We start from the raw sequence: 12,497 nt of genomic DNA, 5'->3' as shown, positions 1-12,497 counted from the left end.
AAGGGAGTTATATACTTTTTCAATTGGTTATTACAGTAAATCAAAAGGATATCTCAAGGTTGTAAAGGTCTTACCAGACCCACTGCCACAATTTACATTTTAAGATGACAGGATTAGTCAGAAGGATCTCAAGAAGGAGAAACATGTCCTCAAGCAAGATCCATTGTTATATTGACTAAGACAAAGCAATGTAGGAAAAAAAAAACATTTGTCCTTTTTTCCTCCTTGAGAGGCCCAGACCCCTATCTCCTCCTCAGGGACCCCGGACTTCTTATCAACCTACTGTCAACTGAGAAAAGATGTGCAACTTGAGAGTTGTGAGTTAAGTTTTGTTTGGGGCAAAATGAGGACTGCAGCCCGAAAGGCAGCATCTCAGATAGCTCTGAGAGACTGCTCCAAAGCAGCAGTGGGGGAAAGTCAATATATAAGGTTTTGGTGAAGGAGGAGTTCAATACCATGAAGCACTCATTTGACAAAAGGATTTTTGTTAGTCATGAGGATCTGATGTCACCATGAAGGGATTTAGTGCTTCTCTAGATATGAGGAGTTGCAAGGATTAAGATTGTCAGGCGAGTGTATGCTCCTTGGTTTTTGTCTCAACAATGATTAAAGCCTTCAGCGGTCACAGCCCCTCGGGTCTTGGACAAACCGTGTCATAGCTCTTAGACAAATCAGTGTTACAGCTCTATTTCATTTAGAAGATAGCAAGAGAATCCATCCTTGAAGAAGAGAAGAGAGTGGAGGAGCACGGCAGCGCGGGGGGCGTTGGGGGGGGGGTGGAACAGAGAGAGAGAGAGAGAGGAGCGCTTGGCTCCTTTTATACGTTTTCTTCTCCCTGGGCCTGCCCTATGCAAATTGGGCTCAGCCAGGAGTGCTGTTCTACCTGAAGTCCTCACTCCGGTCCTCTGTTTTATTTTCTAGGGCTTTCCCCTTCCTTATCTTTTAGCCACCGCCATTTTGGACTCCTTTTCCCTGTTCTACCTAACAAGATCATAAAATCTGTTCCTAAAAACCTCCAACTATCTAAAAGACCTTTTCCTGTCCCACCGGATTCCCTGGAGCACAGAGTGCCTCACTCCACCCTGAACTCCTTCAGGGGTTGTTGAAGGTCAATAGCTATAGCAGCATGGGGTTCAATCTCCCCATGGCAGATGGCAAATGCTCTTGGTAAGTGCCAATTTGTAGTTGACACTACCTAGGAATTGACTCTCTCAGGACCAGAAAGAGAGGCATGGGCAGTAGCAGGAGTCAGAGCCAGGTACATACAGAGGCTTCAAGCCTCCATCATGCTTCACTGTGCCATCAGATTTCACTTGTAAGACACAAATTCAAAGATAAAATTACTGAAAATTTTAAGACGGTGACTGCAGAACAATATAATTCTGTGCGCTGGGCCCTGTGTGGTGTTCTGGCTGCAAGGCCATGAAGTCAACCCTGATGATCACTACTTTTATGTTCAAATTGTTCCAGTTTTGTCAGTTGGAGTCCTTTCAAGCTAGCCCTGTTTTTTTTTTTTTTAATGTTTATTTCCAATATGAAGTGTTATTTTTGAGCATTTTCTGAAAATATAGTTCAACAAGTTAACAACTAGGTACAAAATACTTAAGAATATACTTTGACATTCACAGTGGACATATTTGAAAGGTAAGTTTTGTTAATGTAGCTTATAAACAAAAATATTTTGACAGTCCCAGTTAAAACAAGCAAGCTCTTAACTGAGGTTTAATATACTTGGTTTCTGTAACAACGTTCTGTTGTTTTCCTCTGGATACACTTTCCTCAAATTACTTTTTGAGTTTCCTCTGCCCATGCCTTAAATACTGACCAATCCTCTGGATTCTGCACCAAGTCCCCTTTTTACCGTTTCAGCACATTTTCTAGACGAACTCATTGCCTCTCACATCTGAGTGGTAACAGCTCCAGTTCATGTCTTCTGTGCTTCAGACCAGCTTTTTCAACTGCATACTAAAAGAGTTTCACTTGGATGTTCTGCTGGCGCTGGCATGTCAGAGTTGAAATGCCCTGGACTTGTTGATTATGGTCTATTTCACTCTCCCTTCCTGTTGCTTTTGTCAGGTGAGTGTATGCTCCTCGGTTTTTGTGTCATCACAACAAAGATTTGGAGTGACGGACACTAAAACCCCCTCCGCGTGTCACAGCTCTCGGGTCTTGGACAGACCGTGTTATAGCTCTCGGGTCTTGAACAGACCGTGTTATAGCTCTTAGACAAAGCAGTGTTACAGCTCTATTTTATTTAGAAGATAGCAGGAAAATCCATCTTCGAGGCATGAGGGCACGTCGATCCAAAGTGGCGAAGAGAAGAGCACCCCAGTGCGTTGTGCGGGGGCGGGGGGGGGGTGTTGGAGAGAAAGAGAGAGAACCCTTTGGCTTCTCTTTTTATATGTGTTTTCCTTCCCCCTGGGTCTGCCCTATGCAAATTGGGCTTAGTCAGGAGTGCTGTTCTACCTGAAGTCCTCACTCCAGTCCTCGGACCTTCCTTTGACCTTTTGTTCTGTTTTCTCGGGCTTTTCCCTTCCTTGTCTTTTAGCCACTGCCATTTTGGACTCCTGTTTTCTATTCTAACTACCTAACACTTTCTTTTGCTTAGGGGTTCCTAGTTGCCCAAACCAGAAACTTGAGCATTTCCATGAATTTCTCCTTCTCCCTCCCCACCTACAACCAAGTCTTCTTGATTCCCTCTCCTAAGTATCTCAAATCTGTCTATTCATCCTCATCCTCAAGGCCACCCTCTTAAACCAGATCACTGTTATTCCTCACTTGGATTTCAGCATGCTCATTGGCCTTCCCAGCCAATTCTTAGCCTCACAGCCATTAAGAAGATGCATTGTGAATTTTGGTCCTGGCTTTGCCACTTATTAGCTGTGTAAAACTGGTGAGGTTGCTTAATCTCTTTAATGTGCTTTTTCCTCATCTGTAATATGGAGATAAGAATAGTGCTTATTTCATAGGGCAATTGTGAGAAGTAAATGAGGTGATATATGTAAAGTTCTTAGCATATTGGCTGATTCAGAATAAATGGTCAATAAATGTTAGCCTTTATTACAAGCATTCCAGGGTCCTTCATTACCCAACCTCTGCTTATTTCTCCAGTTTCTTTGCTCTTTCCACTCATTTTTTCAGCTTTTCTAAGCTTTCAGTTGCTCCAGTATCTCATTCTCTCTTTTTTTGCCTCCAGGCCATTCTTCTGATCTTTTTCATAGAATTCTCTTCTCTCACCTTCCCCAGGGCTTCCCTTGTAATTGAGCTGCTGAAGAATCTGCCTGCAATGCAGGAGACCCTGGTTCGATTCCTGGGTCGGGAAGATCTGCTGGAGAAGGAAATGGCAACCCATTCCAGTATTCTTGCCTGGAGAATCCCATGGACAGAGGAGCCTGGCGGGCTAAACCCCATGGCATTGAAAGAGTGGGACACGACTTAGCAACTAAACCACCCCACCTTCCCCACCTATTCATCCTTCTTAATCTATACATCACTTGTCTCTGGGATGTGTTGATCTGGTATCACTTAACTTGTGTTCCAATTAGTCAGACTTAGCCACTGAACAACAACTTCCCTTATCAAGGATCTTATCTCACTGCACAGAAGTTAACTTGATCTCTTTGAGGACAGGATCACTAAGGGCAAGGACCAGTTTGCCTTGTTCACTATTGCATGTCTAGTACCTAACTAGACTTGCTGGATGAAATGACAGAATGGGTGATGTATGAGCCACAGCATTGCTGTTTTCTGACCTGCCTGGTGAACTCCTGCTGACAGCCCTGCCTGGCTGTAGGAGTGGGGAGGGCTGAGCGCTCCTTGAATCATGTGAACCATTAGCAGTTGCTGCATTGTTGATGCCCTCCCCCCCCCCCAACAGATCTTAGCTGATCAGTGACTCCCAAGACTTCCTCTACACATGAACATGGGGCTACTTTCCCTGTTTTAACCTCCAGTGATAACAGTTTGATGGCTTTTCTCTAAGGAATATCCCTTGAAACCATCACCCTGTAGTGAATCTGTTATCCCTAACTCTGCGGTTACTGCATTATATTTGCCTGGAACTATTAAAATGAATATGTATTCAATATTTAGCAATCTCGTATGGTTCATCGTATATGTGATTTTTTTAAAGTAATCTGAGAAGCTCATTGTATTGTAATGCAAACTGAGTAATTATAGACTAAAAGGATAATGGGATTGGACAGGTGGCCTTGAGACAGCTGGAATTTGTGATGCAAGAAGAATCCGTGAGATAGAACGGATAGGAGGAGCCGGTGGACTAGGACTTCCAAACATTTGCTTTGCTTAGAAGTAGAATTATTTGGCTGAGGAGTGCTTTGCCTGGGGACTCCCCTGGCAGTCCAATGGTTAAGACTGACCTTCCAATGCAGGGTCTCTGATCAGGAACTAAGATCCCAGATGCCTCCTGATGTGGTCAAAAATTAAAAAAAAAAAAAAGAAAGAAATGCTTCGGCTGAATGAGCCTAAAAGTGAATTTGGCGCCTCCAGGGAGAACCTGCGGGCCTGAAGCTTCCCGCCTCTGCCTCGCAGCCACAGGTCCAAGTGGCCCACAGAAAGCCGTCGGCACTGAGAGAGGGAAGCCGCTAGGGGGCAGCAGAGGCTCGCAAATGTCTCGCTACAGGGGCTAGTCTTTCAGGTATTTTTTTTATTTTTTTATTTTAACGAATTGCTCTAATACTTGGAAATTTAAATAAGAGAGATTTTGTAATCTGAACTCGACTGTTCAAGAGCAGAGACCCTGTTTACTACCCCACATACTACCCTTTCTGACCGCCCCGCCTCCCACCCCGCCCCAGTCATCCAGCCATTCTCCAGTATCCCAGAGCTTTCCCTCACTCCAGAACCACCAACGCCAGGCTACCCGAGTGAGGAGCTGGCCGGGCCGGACGGACAGCGGCAGAGCCAGGACGCCCAGCGCGGATCTGGCCCCCGAGGAAGCCAGACCAAGTGGGCAGTCACTGTAAGCTGGGAGCCCGCCCCTCGGACCCCCGCTTAGGGCCGACTTTGCAACCGCTCAGCACCTGTGGCGACCAGAGACAGACACTGAGGCGACGCCCCGAAGATCACCTGTATAAAATGGCTTTGGGGGGGGAGATTTGGCAGCGGCACCAAACTACACCTTGCAGTGCCCCGATCCCACGGCAGTTTTTAAATGTCATCCCTGTGTCTCAAAACGAAGACAACCCCCTAAGGTTTGGCACCTTCCAGGAAAGGACAGTGGAGACCGGGTTTGGGCTAAAACAGGCGAGGGGAACTTTGCGTCGGCCCCCTGGGCGGGAACGGCGGGGCTGGGGCCGGCGCGCTCGCCCCGTCGGGCGGGGGTGCTCCCCGAAGTGACGGGAGGAAGCGGGAGGTGGAGGGCGGGGAGGAGGTCCCGCCCTCACCTCGCGCTCCTTTACGGGAAGTGATGTGGGGCCAGACGGAAAATACCCGCCAAGGACCCTAAAAGGCCGGCAGTGGGTGGACGCGGCGCGCGCACTGACAGAGCGCCGTGGGGACCGCGGGCGGAGCAGGTGAGGCGGCGGCGCGGGCTGGGAGGCGCGCTGGGGCTCGGGGCGCCGGTCACCCCGCGGGGCAGCGCGACGGAGCGGGCGAGCCGAGGGTCTGGCCCTGGGGCCGGGTGTTGGGTTGCAGCTCCTCTCCGCTCTCTGGGAGGCAGAGCCCACCGGAGAAGCTTCGTGGCTTCTCCCAGGCCCTCAGCGCAAAGCCTACGGTGACAGCCGCGGGGGTAGGGGTCGGCTTGGGCGAGGTGCCGATTAGGTGGAGTCCCCGGTTGGGATGGGGCCGAGGCCACCTCCCGGCGGCATCCCGGTGCTAGGGGCCGCACGGAGGCGGCGGGCCAGGAGGAAGGAAACTTCTCCCGCAGCAGAGGAGGCTCCTGCACGGCCTCTCTCGTTCTTTTCTCCCTCCGGTTTTGTCAGCGGAATGATTTAAAGTCTTGACACCTTTGTTGGGTGGGGTCTGGACGGCAAACTGTCTGGGTGGGAGAGGGGGTCCCCCCACCCCTTTCCCTGCCAGTCAGACAGAAAACCCTACGCGGCAGTCAGGCCCTTCTGTCTTGACTGGCGGTAGAGCTGATGTGATGACAGGTTTCCGTAACTCTTGCCAAAGCTTTTGTCTCTGTCCCAATAGATCACGGATTAAGCAAAGTCAGGCCTGAAGTGAAGGAAATCTTGTAAACCCTTAACTTTGCCTTCCCATCATTTTGGCCCCCGCGGGCCACCTGCACGGCCTCAGCATCATCTGTTACATCCTGTGTCTCAGGGGTCTTCTGTGGGCTAACAGCTATTTTCCCCTACCGGATGGATACTTAACTTTGGGAATGGCTCATCAGTCAGAGGTTGGGGGTATCCTCTTATGCTGTATAAAGTTTGTATAATTATCGGTGATTTAGTTTGTTGGTGCTCCCCTGTTACTGTTTTATTGATTTATTTATGCCTTCTTAGAAACTTGTTTTAGGGGGAAAACACAGTCTGGAAGACAGAATTTTTGCAGATGGTTACAAGTAAAGAAAGGTGAATGTAGTGCTGAAAAAAACTTGACTGAGCATCTGTATTTTATGTTAGTTTTCATTCCTACTTTCTTTCCTTTATTCTTTCTTCCTTTCTCCCTCCCTTCCTTAATTTCCATGACCTGCCTTGATTTTTCTAATTTTGATGAAGTATAACTAATTTTTTCTTTTCTTGCTGCACTTTTGGTGTCAAATCTAAGAAAGCATTGCTCAATCCAAAGTCCTGAGGATTTATGCCTGTGATTTCTTCTAAGAGTTGTTAGTTTTAGCTCTTACATTTCCATCTTTGGCTTGCTTTAAGTTAATTTTGTACATGGTGTGAGGTAGGAGTCTATTTTTTTGCATGTGGACATCAGGTTCTCCCAGCAGCATTTATTGAAAAGATTATTTTCCCCCCTTTTGAATACCATTGGTGCCTGTGTGGAGAATAAATTGACAGTAAATGTGAGGGTTTATTTCTAGACTCTCAGCTCTACTCCATTGAGCTGCATGTCTATCCTTATGCTAGTATCACACTCTCCTCTTTATTAACTATGTACGTGATAAGTTTTGAGATGGGGAAGTGTGAGTCCTCCCACTTTGTTCTTTTTTGAGACTGCTCTGGCTATTCTGGGTCCCTTGAATTTCCATATGTAATTTAGGATCAGCGTTTCGATTGCTGTTGCCTGATTTTACAACAGATGTAAGGGTGTTGAAGTGGGCCACAGTCTCTAGGAGCCAGACTCTTGATTTTCCTCTTCCAAACCTGCTTTCCCTCAGTCTCCCCTGTCTCAGTTAATGACAACTTCATTATTACAGGTGCTCAGACTCAACAGCTGGGGGTCACCCCTGATTCTTTTCTTTGTCTCATATCCCACATCTAGTCTCTCAGCAGAGTTCATTAGTTCTGCTTTGAAACTGTATCTAGGATAGGAACCATTTTGTAACATTTTCACTGCACCCACCAAGTTCCTTTCATTTGTCAACCTGGATTACTCAAAAGCCTCCTGCAGGGCCAGCCTGCTTCCACCTTCACCACTCTCTGGTCTGTTCTTAACAAAGTTGCCGAAGCCATTCCTGTCACTCAGCCCTGTGCTCAGAACTCACCAGTGGCGTGTTATACCAGAGGGAAACCTCTGCCGCTGGCAGTCCCTTACTTGGTGTGTAGCTTCATCTTCCATCACTCGCTTCTTTTCTCACTCCCCTTCAGCCGCACTTCAGGACCTTTGCTGTTTCCTCTGTCTGGAATGTTTTTCCTTCAAAAGTCTGCACTGCTTACTCACTCATTTCATTCAAATCAAGTCATTTCATTAGAGATGCTTTCTTGTCCCATCCCATCTAAATTAGCGTCCCCCACCCCCCCACCCAACATTTTCTTCCTCTTTAACCTTATTTTTCTTTAGAGTATCTGTAGCACTAGTCATTGCACACACACATCTGTCTCCCACTGGTAGAGTACAAGTTCCATGAAGGTCAGGGATTTGTCTTATTTGCTCTGGTGGAGGTAGCACCTGGAATGGTTTCTGGCACATATTAAACCCTGAAAAAGAACATGTTGAGTGAATGAAAAGGGAATGAGAACCTGAGAAATGAGGATCACTCTGCTATTTCTTTCTCACTCTTCCTTCCCATTTGCAGTGTCCATAGCTACACCAGTAACTCCTCTTTCTCTCCTTTTCTATCCACTTTTTTCCCTGGAGAGAATGGTCTTACTCTTCTTGGAAAGGGAAAGGTCAAACAAAGGTCAAACAAAGGAAGGGAAGGGTCAAACAAAGCAGAAAGGTGAGGACTTTGGGTCCTTCCCGAGGGCAGGACTTGGGCAGACTGGGAGGAGGCCTTCAGCACCTGTCTCTAGTGATTTGGTTTCTTGTGCTGATCTAGGGAGAGTGAAATTCCTTGGACATTTGAGAAAATGGAGTTTCATTTCCTGATGAATATTTTGCAGTGCAGTGAATTTACTCTTTCTCTGGCTTGTAACTGAAATTTCCAATTATGAGACTCATTTTGACTTTTAATTGCATAATGACTTCAGACTGTCAACTGATTCTGCATATGTGGCCTTATTTCCGTGATGGGATTGTAATATCCTGGAGGCAGAGCGTGGCTTCATCTCCTCTGTGATTCCTGTACTGTAAGCTATCATAGACAGAGAAGTGTTCAATACACTCTTGCTGAGTGTGCCCATAAGTTAATGAATAAACTTGGATTTGTTTTCACCATTAGAAACCTCTAGTCCATATATTTAATTTTTCTCAGCCTGTAGATGTTAAGTATCTTGTTTTACTCCACCTCATCCTGCTGTTGCTGATAAAGCAGTATTGGCTAGAGTTGAGAGAGGTTTCCTGCCGACCTTTCTCACCGAGAATTGAATTAACTGGCCTGGAGAGTATAGTAATCGCTGTGGCATTTTAAAAATTGAACTAGCTTTCCATTGTTAAACTTATCTTGGAATATGCCATATCTATAAATTCTCCAGACAAGAATACTGGGAGTGGGTTGCCATTTCCTTCTCCAGGGGATCTTCCCGACCCAGGGATCGAACCTGGGTCTCCTGCATTGTAGGCAGACGCTTTACCATCTGAGCTACCAGGGAAGCCCATATATTCACTACAAACTATGAAAAAGGATTATTTTTACACCCATGGCATGTATATGTGTGTGGATGTAAATAATGCGAGCCCTAGTTAACTTGATGGGTGGGGGAAGATGGGTGGGGGAAGATGGGTGGGGGAATCCCTTTCAAAATGTGTACATATGTCAAATCACATATGTCAAATTTAAAATGATGTACACTTTAAATATCTTACAATGTTCTATCTCAATTATACCTCAATAAAGCTGGCTAACGGGCTTCCTTGATGGCTCAGCGGTAAAGAATCTGCCTGCCAGTGCAGGAGATGCGGGTTCGATCCCTGGTCCAGGAGGATCCCACATGCTGCCAAGCAACTAAGCCCGTGTGACATAATTATTGAGCCTGTGCTTTGGAGCCAAAAATAAATAAGAAAATAAAATTATATATTTAAAAAAGCGGCCCACAATTTAAAAAACAAATGAATTGTGAGCCTCTATGCAGCAAGATTGCCTAGTTATTGTTAGAACAAGGTTGGCTGCTGAAGAGAGGAATTTTTCCCTTTCACGGCCTTCGCTTTATATGCTGTGTGCAGTTTTCTCTTGATCATATTTATTCCTCTGCCTCGTAGTCAGGAAGTTCCAGTTTATGGTCTGGTTTCCTTTAAGCTGATTATCTGGGGAGCAGACAAGAGCTCTGAGTTGGAGGAAGAGATGAAAGGTTTGCAAATGACTGTGTGTCCAAAAGGTGAGAGGTGTGGAGCTCTGAGCACCCACCTTGTTTTGGCCTCCTGACTGATCAGGCAGTGCACCACATTCTTTTCCCTGTATGATTGAGGTCTACTCACATTGATATTCTACTCACTGTTTAATAAAATCTGATGCCTCACCTACTCAGTACAAATGTTGCAAGTCATTCTTCCTTGCCTGCTTTTGTTTTGTTTTACTTTTTGCCTCTGTGTGTGTCATCCATGAGAAGGCCTCACATTTAGTGCTTCAGCCACACTTGGAACCACCCACCTGTATGAAATCAGACTTTCGAGAGTTGAGATTACACTTTGAATGTGGGGTCAGAGGTAGTGTGCCAGATTTTAAAAAAATTTGGATGAACAACAAATAATATTTTACTATAAGTATGTCCCATGCAATATTTGGGACACACTTATACTAAAAAAATTAGTTGTTTTTTTTTTCCTATGAGTGGCAGATTTAATGTGGTGTCTTGGATTTAATGTGGTAACTCTGGTCTGGTAAATTTATGTTTTTGGGCAGTAAATGCGTCGATTATGATAATGTCCACAGAATAACTGAGCTATGGCTCATTTTGATAATAGCACATGTGTCTGTCTTAGGAAGGAGAGGGCATGTAAACTCAAGGATTATCAGAATTAGAAGACAGTGGGCTAAGATTCCATTTTCCTCTAGTGTTTTGTGGTAAAAGAAATTTTTCTCCAGAGATGTTGTCGTTTTCTAAGATCACACAGTTAGTGGTAGAGCCAGAACTGGAGCTCTGGGTCCAGTGGTTAGTCTGCTGCACAAAATCTTCCCTTAAGAGATCATGTGTAAGTTGCTTATGTTTTCATGCTAATCTTTAATCACTTCTGTTGCCACCCTTCCGTGATTGCTCACTGTCCTGCTGTCCTGATCCTTAGATCTGCTATGTGGCAGGCAAAGCCACCCTCAAGGACATGCTTGACTTTTCTCTGAGAACCGCAGGGCCTTTGAAAGCCACCGTTGGTTATATTCCTGTGGTGATGCCAGAAATCCCATCTTTCCATGTGTTTTTATTCCTTCTAAGGTCTGGTTATTATTCTCATCCCCTTTGAGTGTTTGCTGTAAGATGCTTTGATTCAGGAGGACTTGCTGAGAATAATTCCACAACCACCAAGTATTGTCTCACTGAAGGGCGCCTGCTTTGAGTGGCCTCCTTTGACACTCCATATCTTCTTGTAATTTGGTAGAACAGATATGGAAGATACATGGTAAGGATTGATGCAGTAGATAGGTGTATGTGACTTCCTCTTTAGAGATGTGTTCTTTTAAAACACAGTTTGCTTACTGTTTTAAAGTTATCTGTACTTATTTAAGAAAGTGGCCTTAGAAAAAAGCATCCTTTCTCTGACTGCTGCGAGAATACCATATTTCAGAGCCACTAATCCTGTTTTTTCATAGCCTGTTGATTAATTCATACAAAGCCTTACCAGCTGCCAGGTCAAAGCATAATAATAAAATTGGTTGCCAAGAGACTGAAAAATCTGTTCATTCTTATTAACTGCTGCTCATCTATCTTGCTCTGATCCCACCACGTGGGCAGCTGGTCGAGTCTTATCTGCATGTGGCTGGTTACTTATCGCCTGCGTATTTGTATCATTTGACACAAAAACAGGGCCTCAATCAGCTAATGGAAGCTTATGGTAAGGTTTTTTCATTCTTATTATTCTTGCTGTATTAGTTCTAATATGGGGAGGAATGAGACATACAGAAATAGGTCTTGACTTAAATGTCTGTTTGAGATACCTGAGAATTTTAAAATATAATCCAAGGGTAAGGGTGTGGTCAGAATTTGTTTCCTGCAGTGTGATTCATTTTCATAATGTATCTCACCATTGCAAGGGAGCAACCCCAGGGATGAGTAAAGAGGTCTAGCAGCCCTTGAAAAGATAAGGTGTTGTTCTTCCAATCAGATGCTAGAGACCAGCTCTGGCCATTCCAGGCTGGACTTCCTTCATCAGGGGCAAGGTCAGCTCTTCATCGCCCCGCTCCGCTTAGGCACAGAGGGCCGCAGAGCGGGTTGTGGTGTTTCCTTGGGGGGTGACTCAGCCCTGTGTTCCAGAATTCCTGCTTCAGTGTGGAGGAACCAACTCCGCCAGGAACTAGTGGATCAGTATTTAGTTTCTAACTTTGCCAATAATTAACTAAGTGGTATTACACTGGCGGTTCTTAATTAGGCTGTTTTCAGCTCCTTCTTCCTCAAGGGGGCATTGAGCAACATCTGGAGATGTGGCTGGTTGCCATAGCTGGGCAGTTGCAGGTATATAGTGGGCAGAGACCTGGGATGCCTCTAAACACCCCAAAGTGCACAGAACAGCCCCTCGATACAGAGAATCATCCTGCCCACCATGTCAGTGGGTCAAGGCAGAGAAACCCTGCGTTAGACACGTTGTGGAACCTCTCTGGCCTGCAGTTTCCTAAAGTCCACATTCTCTCCGTCATGTAAAGTGAACTAAGCCTAACTCCACTTTTGTGGTCTTTCTAACCTCTCCCTTACCCCCAGTTCTGAGTGAGTCATCAGGTATGAGGTAGGGCCCAGGCATCTCTGTTTGTATGTATTTTATATCTATGTGTATATATTTTACATACATCTATGTGTATGTATTTTACATCTCCACTGGGGATTCTGACGGGCAGTTAGGACCGA

The 12,497-nt window shown here is 45.5% G+C and overlaps 1 protein-coding gene and 1 non-coding gene across 8 annotated transcripts in view; one reads left to right on the top strand and one right to left on the bottom strand.

Annotated features, from left to right (window-relative positions):
* Positions 1 to 928: 928 nt before the first annotated feature.
* Positions 929 to 12,497, top strand: part of RAB27A (RAB27A, member RAS oncogene family) — an 85,613-nt gene continuing 74,044 nt past the window's right edge. For 2 of the 7 annotated variants that reach the window (XM_043921150.1, XM_043921155.1), the window contains exon 1: positions 5,381 to 5,534. The gene's annotated coding sequence lies outside the window, so the exon portion shown is untranslated. Of the gene's footprint in view, positions 2,077 to 4,853; positions 4,982 to 5,380; positions 5,535 to 12,497 lie in introns of those variants that run through there. The other 5 variants (XM_043921152.1, XM_043921154.1, XM_043921159.1 and 2 more) reach the window with 5 other exon arrangements.
* TRNAC-ACA lies at positions 9,033 to 9,104 on the bottom strand. Its single transcript has one exon. It is a non-coding gene; the product is annotated as a tRNA-Cys (tRNA).

Source organism: Cervus elaphus, chromosome 12, assembly GCF_910594005.1.
Source record: "Cervus elaphus chromosome 12, mCerEla1.1, whole genome shotgun sequence".
Taxonomy (NCBI): Eukaryota; Metazoa; Chordata; class Mammalia; order Artiodactyla; family Cervidae; genus Cervus; species Cervus elaphus.
This window is presented reverse-complemented; position numbering and strand designations above follow the sequence as displayed.